The sequence below is a fragment of the Vulpes vulpes genome, chromosome 15, assembly GCF_048418805.1.
Source record: "Vulpes vulpes isolate BD-2025 chromosome 15, VulVul3, whole genome shotgun sequence".
NCBI lineage: Eukaryota > Metazoa > Chordata > Mammalia > Carnivora > Canidae > Vulpes > Vulpes vulpes.
In genome coordinates, this window is record NC_132794.1 from 11,342,302 (window position 1) to 11,355,565 (window position 13,264).

The 13,264-nt window shown below is 41.1% G+C and overlaps 1 protein-coding gene and 1 pseudogene across 6 annotated transcripts in view; one reads left to right on the forward strand and one right to left on the reverse strand.

Annotated features, from left to right (window-relative positions):
* TMEM50B (transmembrane protein 50B) overlaps nucleotides 1-13,264 on the forward strand; it is a 55,767-nt gene that overhangs the window by 26,250 nt on the left and 16,253 nt on the right. The window lies entirely within an intron of this gene.
* LOC112909290 (small ubiquitin-related modifier 2 pseudogene) lies at nucleotides 9,684-11,501 on the reverse strand (annotated as a pseudogene).

Consider the following 13,264-nt stretch of genomic DNA (forward strand, 5'->3'; position numbering starts at 1 on the left):
GGGGCACCTGGGTGGCTCAGTCAGTTAAGCATCTTCCTTTGGTTCAGGTCATGATCCCAGACTCCTGGGATCGAGCCTCCCATTGGCTCCCTGCTCAGTGAGGAATCTGTTTCTGCCTCTCCCTCTGCTCCTCCCTCTGCTTGTGGACTCTCTCTCTCTCTGTCAAATAAGTAAATAGAATCTTTAAAAAAAATCTCATTTTTTTTGGCGGGGGGTGTTGCTGTCATCACCCCAGTTTACATACCAGAAAACTATAGCCTAGGGAGATTTAAAACTCAGATAGTGCTGGTACATAGCAATTGTTCCCTGAAGAGTAGAATGGATACATGGAGCTGGCCAAGTAGGCAGAGCTGGGAGGAGGCTGGATGTGGGAATGGGCCCGAGCCAGTGCTTACTTCCAAAGCCTGGACTTTTCTATATATAGACATATTTAAAGTAAGCTCTGTGCCCAGTGTGGGGCTTGAACTCACAACCCTGAGATCAAGAGTTGAATGCTCTACCAACTGAGTCAGCTAAGTACCCTCAAAGCCTGTACTTTCCAGTGCCCTCTGTGTGGTTAATGCTGGAAGATGGTGATTGGTCCACTTCCTTCGAGGGTTTTAGGAGTACTATTACTATAGACCTTTTCTGAACTCATTTTAATACCTTTGCTTGCCCAGTAATGCTTGTGAAGAGGGTTCCCTTTCATCTGTGTGGGTTGGAACCTGTGACCCTGGAGCCAGTTTCTCTGAACTGGGGAGGAGGGCATTTACTGAGCAATCCTAGAGGATGCAAAGATGCCTTAGTAGGGATTTTGCCAGAGAGCCTAACTAAAGATGGCCTCAGAGTGCAATTTTGCCACGACTGGAGCAGCTCGTGGTTTATGTAACTGTCATCTAAGTTTAGGTGGCAGTTCATGATTTAAGCCTTCCTATTTTTTTCAACTTTTTTATTACAGGAAATTGTAAACATACAGAAACAGTTCAACAGTAGATTCAACATTTTAACATTTTGCCATATTTACTTTCTTTTTTTCTTTCTTAACCACGTGAGAGTATGTTGCTGACATTGACACTTAACCCCTAAATATGTAAGCACATGTCTCCCAAAAATAAGGTCATTCTCTTTACATAACCACAATTCTTCCATTATCACACCTGAGAAAATAATGCTATAATATCTTTTAATGTCTGACCTGTATTCACATTTCCCCATTTGGCCCAGACTGCTTTAAATTTTTTCAAACTAGAATCAGCAAAGCTTTGCACATTTCACTTGGTTTGTAAATTGTATGTTTTGACGTAGCTGAAGTTAATGACAAAATCTCTCGAAGTTTCCAGCTCATGTTGCTCTTGGAGACTGCTTCACTGCAGTAGAGATGGTGATGCTTAGATACTTAGCAATGGAAGGAACTCTTGAGTGAATTTGGGATGGTGATTCCTATGGTTTATGTGGCAAGTTTGGTGTTTTGTTTTTTTTTAACCTGGGAAGTTTTGGGGTTTTTTTTTTAAGGCTTTATTTATTTATTCATGAGAGACACATAGAGAGAGGGGCAGAGACACAGCAGAAGGAGAAGCAGGCTCCCTGCAGGAAGCCTGATGTGGGACTCCATCCCAGGATCATGGGATCACGACCTTAGCCAAAGGCAGATGCTCAACTGCTGAGCCACCCAGGCCTCCCTAACCTGGGAAGTTTTAAAAAATAGATAACTTGGCCTTTCTCTTGACTTTATGATCTTTGGGGAGGGGGTCCCAATTACTTTTTATTTTTCTTTTAATTTCCCAAGTTACTATGAAGTTAGCTTGGCCCTGCTCCATGGACCTGTGTTTGGAAACCACTGATTTAGTCCACTTGTCTCATGGCCCAGTGTCACAGGCTAAAGCATGTCAGAGCCAGTACTAGAAGCAGGGCTCCTCGTGTTCTTTTTTTTCTCTAGCGATTATTTGAATATTTTTTTTTAAAGATTTATTTTTATTTATTTATGATAGTCACAGACAGAGGCAGAGACACAGGCAGAGGGATAAGCAGGCTCCATGCACCGGGAGCCCGACGTGGGATTCGATCCTGGGTCTCCAGGATCATGCCCCGGGCCAAAGGCAGGCGCCAAACCGCTGCGCCACCCAGGGATCCCTGAATATTTTTTCTTAAGCATGCACACAAAGTAGTTGCTCCGCAACATAATGTGCTATTATTAGAGCAAAACAAAAATTCATGAAAGCATTTATACTAATTCCGCCTAGAGAGGGAAATGTTCAATTTGTGTCCTAAAGGTTGAATTGGAAGTTTGCCTGTAGAGAGTAGATGAAAGGGGCATTCCAAGGGTGTGTGTGTGTGCATTTAATATTATAGATATATATTAAAATAACATATGTATGTATTATATCAGATATGTAGTATACATTGACTATTATATATTATGTATCTAATATAGTAATACATATTTTTTCTTAAATATTTTATATCTTTATTTGACAGAGAGAGAACACAAACTGGGGGAGCGGTAGGCAGAGGAAGAAGCAGGCATCCTGCTGAGCAAGGAGCCTGACACGGGGTTCTATCCCAGTGTCCTGGGATCATGACCTGAACTGAAGACAGTTGTTTAACCCACTGACCACCCAGGCATCCCTAGTAATACATATCTATATTAGACATGTGAAATATCTGAATATATTCATGTCTAAGTTAGATATATAAATACAAATATAAACATGAAATATAAATATAAGATATATACAGTTTAGCAGTTTGAGCAAGTATTGGCTACCTTCTGCTTTCTGTTTCTCTGTGGCTAGAGATAGTGTCATGATAGCAGGAGATAAGAAAGTTGTGTTAGGGAAAGATTTCAAGTACCCTGTACATTTCGGAATTTATCTCACTAGCTGTTGGAAGTTTGTGAGTGAATGGCATGACCCAGTCTGAGTTTTAGAGAGAAAATTCTGGCAGAAAATGGACTTGGGAAGGCAAGGGGGATGATTTTAAGAAATCATATGTTTGAATATATTGTCGCAGCAGAAGTACTTTCCCTCACCCAAATGATCGTTGTTTTTTTTTTTTTTTAAAGATTTTATTTATTTATTCACGAGAGACGCAGAGAGAGAGACAGGCAGAGACACAGGCAGAGGGAGAAGCAGGCGCCCTACGGGGAACCTGATGGGGGACTCGATCCCAAGACCCCGGGATCATGACCTGAGCCAAAGGGTAGACGCTCAACCACTGAGCCACCCAGGTGCCCCCAAATGATGTTTTTTATTATCAGCTTTTACAGATTATCAGTTTCAGTAAACCTAGGCATAAAGTCGACCCTTTCTTATGACAGGATAAGGAGACATGTATGCATTTCACACTTTGGAAGCTAGAAGTTAGGGGTCCGCCTGAGTGCCTGGCCTATGTGCACCAGGCACTGTGCTAGGCTCTGGCAATGCCGCAGCCGGTGAGAATGGACTTAGACTGTCCTTCACGGAGCTCCCCTGTGTGGGGGGAGGTGAATATTAACCCAGTAATGAGATTAATAATGCAATACTGGGGGATTAGGAAGTCATGAAAGTCCGTGTCGCCTCTCACTTAGAGATTTCAGTAGCCTGTGAGCTGATCTCTCTCTTTGTCCTCTTAGTCCTTCCAGTCTGTTCTCCCACAGCAGCCTAAGGGATCCCTTGGAAAGTAAGTCCCTCTGCGCAGCACTCTCTTCTGGCTCCCTATTTCAATCAGTGAAAACCAGAGTCGTCCCAATGGCCTAAGGGGCTCTGTAAGGATCCTTCCTTGCCTCTCTTACCTCTCTGATTTAGTCTTCCCCTCTCACCCCACTGCCCCGGCTACCCTGGCCCCCATAGTGATGCCTCAATACCCAGACACTGCCTTCAGGCCTTTGCCCTGTTGCCATCCTCTCTGACGGACATCCAGCAGGCTGACTCTCTCCCTCCCTTCAAGTCTTTGCTCAGCTGGTACCTTCTCTCTCTCTTTTTAAAGATTTTATCTATTCATGAGAGATGCAGAGAGAGGCAGAGACACAGGAAGAAGGGAAAGCAGGCTCTGTGCGGGGAGCCTGATGTGGGACTCGATCCCAGGACCCCAGGATCACGCCCTGAGCCAAAGGCAGACACTCAACCACTGAACCACCCAGGTGCCCCCAGCTGGTACCTTCTCAATGGAGCCCACTCTTGGGGCTGGCAATTTTGACATTTCGGCTGGCCCCACTCTTGCCTGTATTTTTTTTTTCTTTTCCACTCTTGCCTGTATTCCCACTGCTCCTTACTCTGCTCGTTCTCCCCCTCCCCCCAAGGCAACATGGTAATTATGTGTCTGGTTAAAATTTAAAAATTATGTGTCTGGTTCCCTCCCCCCACCCAGCTCCCCATAGCCAGGGCTTTCTGTCCGTTCACTAATGTATATTAATTAAGTGTCCAATACCCAGCACATAGTAGACGTTGTAAATAAACACTTAGTGAGAAAGGGAAAGCTGATATTGGAGTGAAAAAGTGATAACTAAGCTGACATTTGCAGTATGGGCAGGTGTTAACTAGGTGAGCTGGGAATGGAGAGGTGTCGGACAGAGGGGATGTGGGTTTTAGATAGGGTGATTTAGCAAGTAGGAGGTACTACAAGAGAAACCAGGAGGACTGGAGGAAAGAGACAAAGTGTCATAAGGGGACCCTGGGGCCAGTAAGGACTGGGCCATACTTTATTTATTTATTTATTTATTTATTTATTTATTTATTGGGGGCCATACTTTAGAGTTTTGTCTTTATCTTAAAATAAATGGGAGGGAAATTAAAAGGTTTTAAGCAGGAGGGCAGTACTATATTTGTGCCTTTTTTTTAAAAAAGTCACCCCAGCTGCAGTATGAAGGACATATTGATGGGGGCAGGAGTGGATGTGGCTAGATCAGGCCGGAGGCCATGGTAGTGGGACAGTACTCGGGTGACACTGTGGTGGAGGTAGACAGACCAAAGTTAGGAGGCATAATCAGGTGATGGATCGGTTGTGGGAGGGAAAAGAGAAATAGTAGGGATGACTCCTGGGTTCCTGGCTTGTAAAACTGGGTGAATGATGATTCATTCTTGGTAGGGAATCCCAGAAGGGGATTGGGTTTGGAGGAGGAGAACATGAACTCAGATCCCGACATGTTGATTTTGAGTTGACTTTGAAACAGCCAGAGGATGTCGGGCAGGTGATTGGATGTATATGGATCTGGGATTGGCTGTTTCAGTCTGTGAATCAACTGCATAGAGAAATAGTAGAGGGGAGGATTCACCAAATAACCCACATTTTGAACAACTAAAAGTTGTTAACAAGGATATTACCAGGGGAGATTATATAGCTATAAAATTAAAGTCTCTTTAAAAGTCTGTGCACCCTGTCCTTTTCTTTGGTTTTGGATTTAAATCTTTGACCAAAATTGATGGTACTTACTACATTTTATTCTTGTTATATGTGATTTACAGGTCAGAAGGCAAATAGGCCTTCCCTGAGATAAAGTATGTAAAATGTCTTTTCCAGAAGTACTTAGATCTCTGAATAATTCATGCTGTTGGATTTTAAGGCCTATAAAATATTCACACTGTGAGTGTCTAGAAACCAGGTTTATAGCAAACCAAGAAGAAAAGCTATTCTTCAGACTCCCTTGGCAGGATTTGAATCAGCAGCAGTCACCACAATCATTGTAGACCTCATTGCCTGCTTCTCTTTCCAGATGATCACAGTGTTCCTCTAAATTCAGTTTCTCTTCCATCTTGTCCTTGATCTCCTCACCACAGACAGCGGAACAATAACGTTGTCTTTATGAAATCTGAAATGAGAGACATACTGTGAAACTCTGATGATGAGCAGCAGTATAGTATAATGGTCATGAGCCCAGATTTTAGAATAGATGTGAATGAATTTCCATGGAAGCGCTGATTTTCCTCCTTGCTAGCTGTGTGAGCCATTCTCTAAACTTTTTCAGTAATATGAGATAGTAATAGTAACTGCCTTAGAGCATTTGTGAGGATTGGAGGGCATAGTCCCATGAATAGGGGTTTTCTGAGGATGGAATGGGGTGGTCTGTAAAGACCCTAGCACCTATACACCTCCTGTAATTTATAGCTAGTACTAGCAAGAGTGAGGAAGACGCAGATTTTATTTTTGTTTCATTTGAGTCAGGTTGTTTTGCTCTCACTATGTGGGCCTCCTATCTTGAATGATATTTATATTTTGTTTCATATTTTGTTAATCTGATTTTTTTAATGGTACATATTCTAATCTAGTGTCATGAAAATGTTAATTGATTTCTCTGCTAGTTTATAAATCTGATGATGAGGGCTGTTTTATTCATCTTAATTTTCCCCACCGTGCCTTGCTCGTAGGAGGTGTTCTGTAAATAATTCACTACATGCTTCAGAGGAGTCTTGTGCTGATTAAATGCCATTATATTTGTAGGTCGACCATAGTGCCTGCACACAGTAATTCAGGCGAACAAAGGACATGAGTCAGAGACGAATACTGAATCCTCGGTGCTCTTCCACACCTTCTCCCCGAGATACCTTAACTGCCCTATGACCTCAGTTAACAATTACTGTGAGCCTCTTATCTGTATTTCTGTCTTAAATGGCTCTTTCAGTGGTTTCTGTGTATCTGTCTTATGTAATTTCCACCTGAATGTCCTTTAGTTTTTTCAAGTGCATCATGCTCTAACTCTCCTCTCCTATTCTCCCTTTCCTGTTTGGGCTAATGGTGTGTCACCATCCACTGGGCACCCAGCCATCGTCATTCTCGGCTTCTCCCTGCCTATTGATAATGCCACTTAAGTAGTCCTCAAATAAAAACCCTTTCTTTGGCTTGTAACCAGTGTGGCTTCAGTGTACCTCCCAATTCTCTCCCTGTCTAGAACGAGGGCAGGCGTCTAACATTTCTCTCCAGTCCCTCCTCCACACTGTCGCTGCCAGCATTGTCTTTCTAAATCACAGAGATGATCTTGTCGCTTCCCTACTTACAAGCCTGTAATTTTATTCCTTCTTTTTCATCTGCCAAACTCTTATTCATGCTTCAAAACCCCACCAAGTTTGCTCTTCCTCAGTTCTTCCTGGCAAGTACTGTCCAATAACACTTGATTTCATATAGTGCAACACTTTTGCACTACAGCTCATAAGGTTTGTGTATTATAGCCCATATATATTTTTTTAAAGATTTATTTATTTATTTATTCATGATAGACATAGAGAGAGAGAGAGGCAGAGACACAGGTGGAGGGAGAAGCAGGCTCCATGCCGGGAGCCCGATACGGGACTCGATCCTGGGACTCCAGGATCGCGCCCTGGGCCAAAGGCAGGCGCCAAGCCGCTGAGCCACTCAGGGATCCCCTATAGCCCACATTGTAATGCAATTACTTGTTCTAACAAGGTTCCTTTTTTTTACTGCTTTTTTTTTTATTTTTTTAAGATTTTATTTATTCATGAGCGACACAGAGAGGCAGAGACAGGCAGAGGGAGAAGCTCCCCCACAGGGAGCCTAATGTAGAACTCAATCCCAGGACCCCCAGGATCATGCTCTGAGCCAAAGGCAGACGCTCAACCACTGAGCCACCCAGGCGCCTTACAGTGTTCCTAACTAGACTGCTTTCTACATTGATTGCCTTAATTGTTTTTATATATTCAGTGCCCAACGGTAGTAGCATTTAACAACTAGTGGAGAGATGGCAGGACAAACAGATGGTAGTATAGAAATTTGATTAATGGGAACATTCCTGAATTAGATGTTATTTGGGATGCATACGGAAATTTCTCAGACCGTGTTTGTACGTTGAAGGCTATAGTTGTTTTCTCCTCTTGCTTTTGCAAGTGTCCTTGGGTTTCCTAAACTGAGTTTTTGGAAATGAAATTTTGACAGTTGAATCACTTAAAATGCCCTCTGAAAAGGATTCATATTTCCTTTTATAAAGAGTTGCCTCTCTTAGTAATGGGAATAATTGCTATCTAATGTGTTTCAAGACTGGTGGGTCAGACCAGCAATCCATTAGTTCAGTTCTCTAATCTTGTTTTTTTTTTTTTTTTTTAACTTGGTACCAGGGTCAGTTTTGTGGGAGAACATGCCAATAATTTCCTTGATCTCAAAAAAGTCATAAGTTTATTAAAAGCAGTTACAGAAAAAAAAAAAAAAAAAAAAAAAAAAAGCAGTTACAGACATAGTACATTATACAAAGAGGTTTCTCAACAGGCAAGAAGAATCAGCACCTCATTGTGTTTAATTATAATAACTTTTTAAATTTTTGTATTTAAAAAGCATTTTGGGATACCTGGTTGGGTCAGTGGTTGACCATCTGCCTTCAGCTCAGGTCGTGATCCTGGGGTCCTGGGATTGATTCCCACATGGGCTCCCTGCAGGGATCCTGCTTTTCCCTCTGCCTGTGTCTCTGCCTCTCTCTCTCTGTCTGTCTCTCATGAATAAATAAATCTTAAAAAAAAATAAAAATGAAATAATGTTATACATATAGTTTTAATAACCTGCTTTTTTTCACTTAGTAACCATTAGCATTTATTCATGCCACTAAATTTTTTTTAAGATTTTTATTATTTATTCATAAGAGACACAGAGAGACACAGGCAGAGGGAGAAGCAGGCTCCCCACAAGGAGCCCGACGCGGGACTTGATCCCAGGACCCCCGGGATCACGCCCTGAGCCAAAGGCAGATGCTCAACCACTGAGCCACCCAGATGCCCCTCTTTTGTTTCTTCTTAATCTAATTCACTTTGCTCAGCTTTTAAACTTTAGTAGGTTTTAAGATTTTACCAAGTGTTACCTCATCATAGAGGCTTTCCCATGTCACCCTTTCTTTTTTTTTTTAAACAAGAAATTTATTTATTTATTTATTTATTTATTTATTTAAACAAGATACTTGAAGGGAAAACTATCTAGGATTCATTTCTTTTAGAGTTATTTATCCCTACTTAAAGACAGTTTGCCCTACATGTAACAGCTATGTACAAAAAAGTTATAAAATTGTTGTTGGTTTTACAATGATAAATGAAAAACATTAAAATTTTCCAATCCAGAACCCTAGGTGGTTCAGCGGTTTGGCGCCTGCCTTTGGCCCAGGGCGTGATCCTGGAGTCCCAGGATTGAGTCCCACATCAGGCTCCTTGCATGGAGCCTGCTTCTCCCTCTGCCTGTGTCTCTGCCTCTCTTTCTCTCTCTCATGAATAAGTAAATAAAATATTTAAAAAATAAATAAAATAAAATTCTCCAATTGAACAAGGTATGCAAGGATTTTTATGTTCTTTTTTTTTTGTTAAACAGTAGAGAACAAAATAACTTACTGGAATATAAAGATGAGAGCTGACCGATCATGCCACTAATGAAAAGAGGTGGTATTTTCACAGAAGCACTATTTTCCTCCATCCCATCCCCATTTGATGTCGATCAAAACATACCATTGGCCATTTTATTTTAGTTTTTTAAAGATTTTATTTATTCATGAGAGACACAGGCAGAGACACAGGCAGAGGGAGAAGCAACATTGGCTATTTAGTTTAAAAAAATGCAATATACCTGTGCACGTACACAGTTACTTTATGTACAATAGAGGAATGGGGAAATGAAAAAAAGCTGGGCAAATGAAAGAATAGAGAAAACTCTAGTAGTCAGGATCTGGTGGAACCAAATTGTGGCTTTCTATTTGAGAATATCTTCTTGGTCTGGAGGAACAGAGTTCTGGAGTAAAGTAGCAGGTTCACTTTTTAGTAGACACCTGTCTGCTGCTGGAACACAGCAGTTGTCTCTTCTTCCTCCATTTCCAACTGTGCAGGTGTGTCTGTTTCATTGATTGGTTGCCCATCACCCTGGAATCCGATCTGCCTCACTGACAAACCCTGTCGTTCACAGTAGGCTTTCATTAGTTTACTAAGTGGTGTGTGCCTCTTAATCTTAAACTGCACCACAGAACCATCCTGCCCCCCACCTTCAGATTAATATGATCGTTGTTCTCAGTCTTCATTCCTTCCTTGGGCCTTTCACCGGCCTTGATGAGCGCCAGAGTCTCCCCAGCTGCCTCTTCACAAAAGAGGTACCAGGTCCACACCAAAGAAGCACACAAGCAGCACCAGGACGGCAGAAGCCCCGTCACCCTTTCTAAAATAAGTCTCCCCTTTATTCGCTGTTAGGATCCTGCACATTTCCTCCATAGTCATTATTTGTATTACTCTGTTTGATGTGTCTCTGCGGCACTCCATCCCTGACCCTCCAGTTTAAGCCCCAGAAGGGAGGAAATCATGACCTTTGAGAAATCACTGTCTGCAAATAGCTGTATATTTTCTGCTTCTAGAACTACTTTTAATTGGGTTAATATATGGGAAATGAATTTTATAATAGAAAAGAAGACTTTTAACTTCAGAAATTGTCTTAAATTCATAGTGAATTTAACCTTCCCTATTAACCAGTTAATATTTAATCTTTGAAAATAATCCATTGCCATATCTATAGAAGAGCGATAAAATGTGCAAGCCGTCAGTGTAGCTAAAGCATATCTGAATGATAAACTTCTAAAAACATTTTGTGGGTAAAAGTTACATACTGTAAAATACACAGGTTTTACGTGTATACTTCAATGACTTTTGATAAATGTGTGTAGCTGTATAACCATTATCCCAATTAAGGTACAGAACGTTTCCATCACTCCTCCCCCAAAAGTCCCTTGTAGTCAGGACTTACCCTCTAGAGGCAAGCACTGTTCTGATTTCTGGACTGTTAACTAATTTTGCCTCTCCTTAAGTTGCATTTAAATGGAATCATGCAGTATATACTCTTTTGTGTCTGCCTTTCACTTAAGTCATGTCTTTGAGGGTTTACTCTTTGTGTGTGTGTGTGCAGTTGTATGTATCTACTCATCCTTTTCTGTTGCAGAACAGTGTTCCATTGTGTGAATCAATCATAACTTTTTAAAAAAGTTTTATTTATTTATTAGAGAGAGAGCAAGAGATCGAGAGAGTACAGCCCAGGGTTGGGGAGGGGCAGAGGGAGAGGGAGAAACAGACTCCCCGCTGAGCAGGGAGCCTGACATGGGGCTCCATCCCAGGACCCTGGGATCATGACCTGAGCCAAAGGCAGATGCTTAACCTGCTGAGTCACCCAGGCGCCCCTCAATCATAACTTATTTATCCATCCTTCTGTTTTATTTATTTAAAGATTTTTTTTTTTATTTTTTCATGAGAGACACACGAGGGAGAGGCAGAGACATAGGCAGAGGCTCTGTGGGGAGCCTGATGTGGGACTCAATTCCAGGACCCCGGGATCAGGCCCTGAGCCAAAGGCAGATGCTCAACCACAGAGCCACCCAGCACCCTCCATCCTTCTGTTGATGAACATTTAGGTTGCTTCATTTGGGGGCTATCACGAATAAGACTGCTAAAAACATTCTTCTCTAAGTCTTTGTGTCGATATGTGTTTTTTACTTCTTTTGGCAAATACCTAGGAATGGAATTGGAGGTTTATTTTTAACTTTATAAGAAACTGCCACCAGAAATATATGAGATTTCCACTTGTTCTACAACCTCACCCATGCTGAGAGGTGCCAGTCTTTTAAATTTTAGCTGTTCTAGTGAATGTGAGGTGTTATTTCATCAATTTGCACTTCCTTAATGACTTGACGGTGTTGAATACCTCTTTATGTGCTTCTTGGTCATTAGTTATCTTTTTAAGTCTTTTGCCCATTTGAAATTGGCTCAAGTCTTTTGCATACTTTTTACTGCCTATATTTTATCTTTTTATTACTCATGTCCAGTTCTTTCTATATTATAGATCGAGTCCTTTGTCAGATAGTTGTTTTGCAAATATTGTCTCCCAGGCTATGTTTCCAGTATTTGGACCTTCTATCATATATTAATTGTACTTATTTTTCAGCATAGTTAGATCCATTACTTTAAATTTAGAGGTATTTCACCTGAATCCATATTTAAGCATATTATTTGAAAATATAACTAACATACTGTTTATAAAGAAGTCCATCTTTGTGGACATGCTATGCAGTGTTAAATTTTTGCTTTACATAGTTCTCTTTTAAGTATAAGAAGAAAAGATAGTCTTTTATATTTATCTACATATTGATCATTTCTGGTTTTCCTTATTTCTCCCTGCAGATCAGAGATTCATCTGGTGTCGTTTCCCTTCAGCCTGAAGAATTTCCTGTAGCATTATTTTTAGTGCATATCTCATGATGATTTACCTCAGTTTTTGTTTACCTGAAAATATTTTTATCTTCATTTTTATAAAAAAGCTTTATTGAGCTATACATATGTTAACATTCACCTATTTCAAGTGTACAAGTCAATGGTGTCTAGTATACTTACAGAGTTCTGCAGTCATCACCACAGTATTATTTTTTTAAGATTTTATTTATTCACAAGAGACACAGAGAGAGACAGAGACAGAGACAGAGACACACACAGGCAGAGGGAGAAGCAGGCTCCATGCAGGCAGCCTGATGTGGGACTCGATCCCGGGTCTCCTAGATCACACCCTGGGCTGAAGGCGGCGCTAAACCGCCGAGCCACCGGGCTGTCCACCACAGTATTATTTTTTTTTAAGTTTTTATTTATATTCTAGTTAGTTAACATACAGTGTAATATGAGTTTCACGTATACAGCTGTGATTCAGCACTTCCGTACAACACCCAATGTTCATCACAAATGCCCTCCTTAGTTCCCATCACCTGTTTCCCCCATCCCCCGCCCACCTACACTCTGGTGACTATCAGTGTATTCTCTGTAGTTAAGAGTCTGTTTCATGGTCTACCTCTCTCTTCCCTTCCCCTACGATGGTCTGACCACAGTCTAATTTTAGCACCTTGTACCCATTAGCAGTGACTCTCTATTCCAGTCCCCCTACTGTCACTAGGCAACCACAAATTTACTTTCTGTCTGTAGATTTCCCTCATCTGGACATTTCATATAAATGGAATCATACAAGATGTGGTCTTATATCTTTCACTTAGCATAATGTTTCTGAGGTTCCTCTGTGTTATACCATGTATCAGTACTTCATTCCCTTTCATTACTGAATTTGTATTCCATTGTAGGTATGCCACATTTCATGTATCTATTCATTTGATATATGTTGGATTGCTGTGCTTCTTGGCTATTATGACTAATACTGTGATGAAATTTGTGCTCAAGTTTTTATGTAGATATATCTTTTTATTTCTCTTGGGTAGATAGTAGAATGGCTGTCATGCTCCCTTTTTAAAAAAATATTTATTTTGAGAGAGAGAGAAATGCACAAGGTCAGGGTGGGGGGCAGAGGGAGAGAGAGACAGAGAATCTGAAGC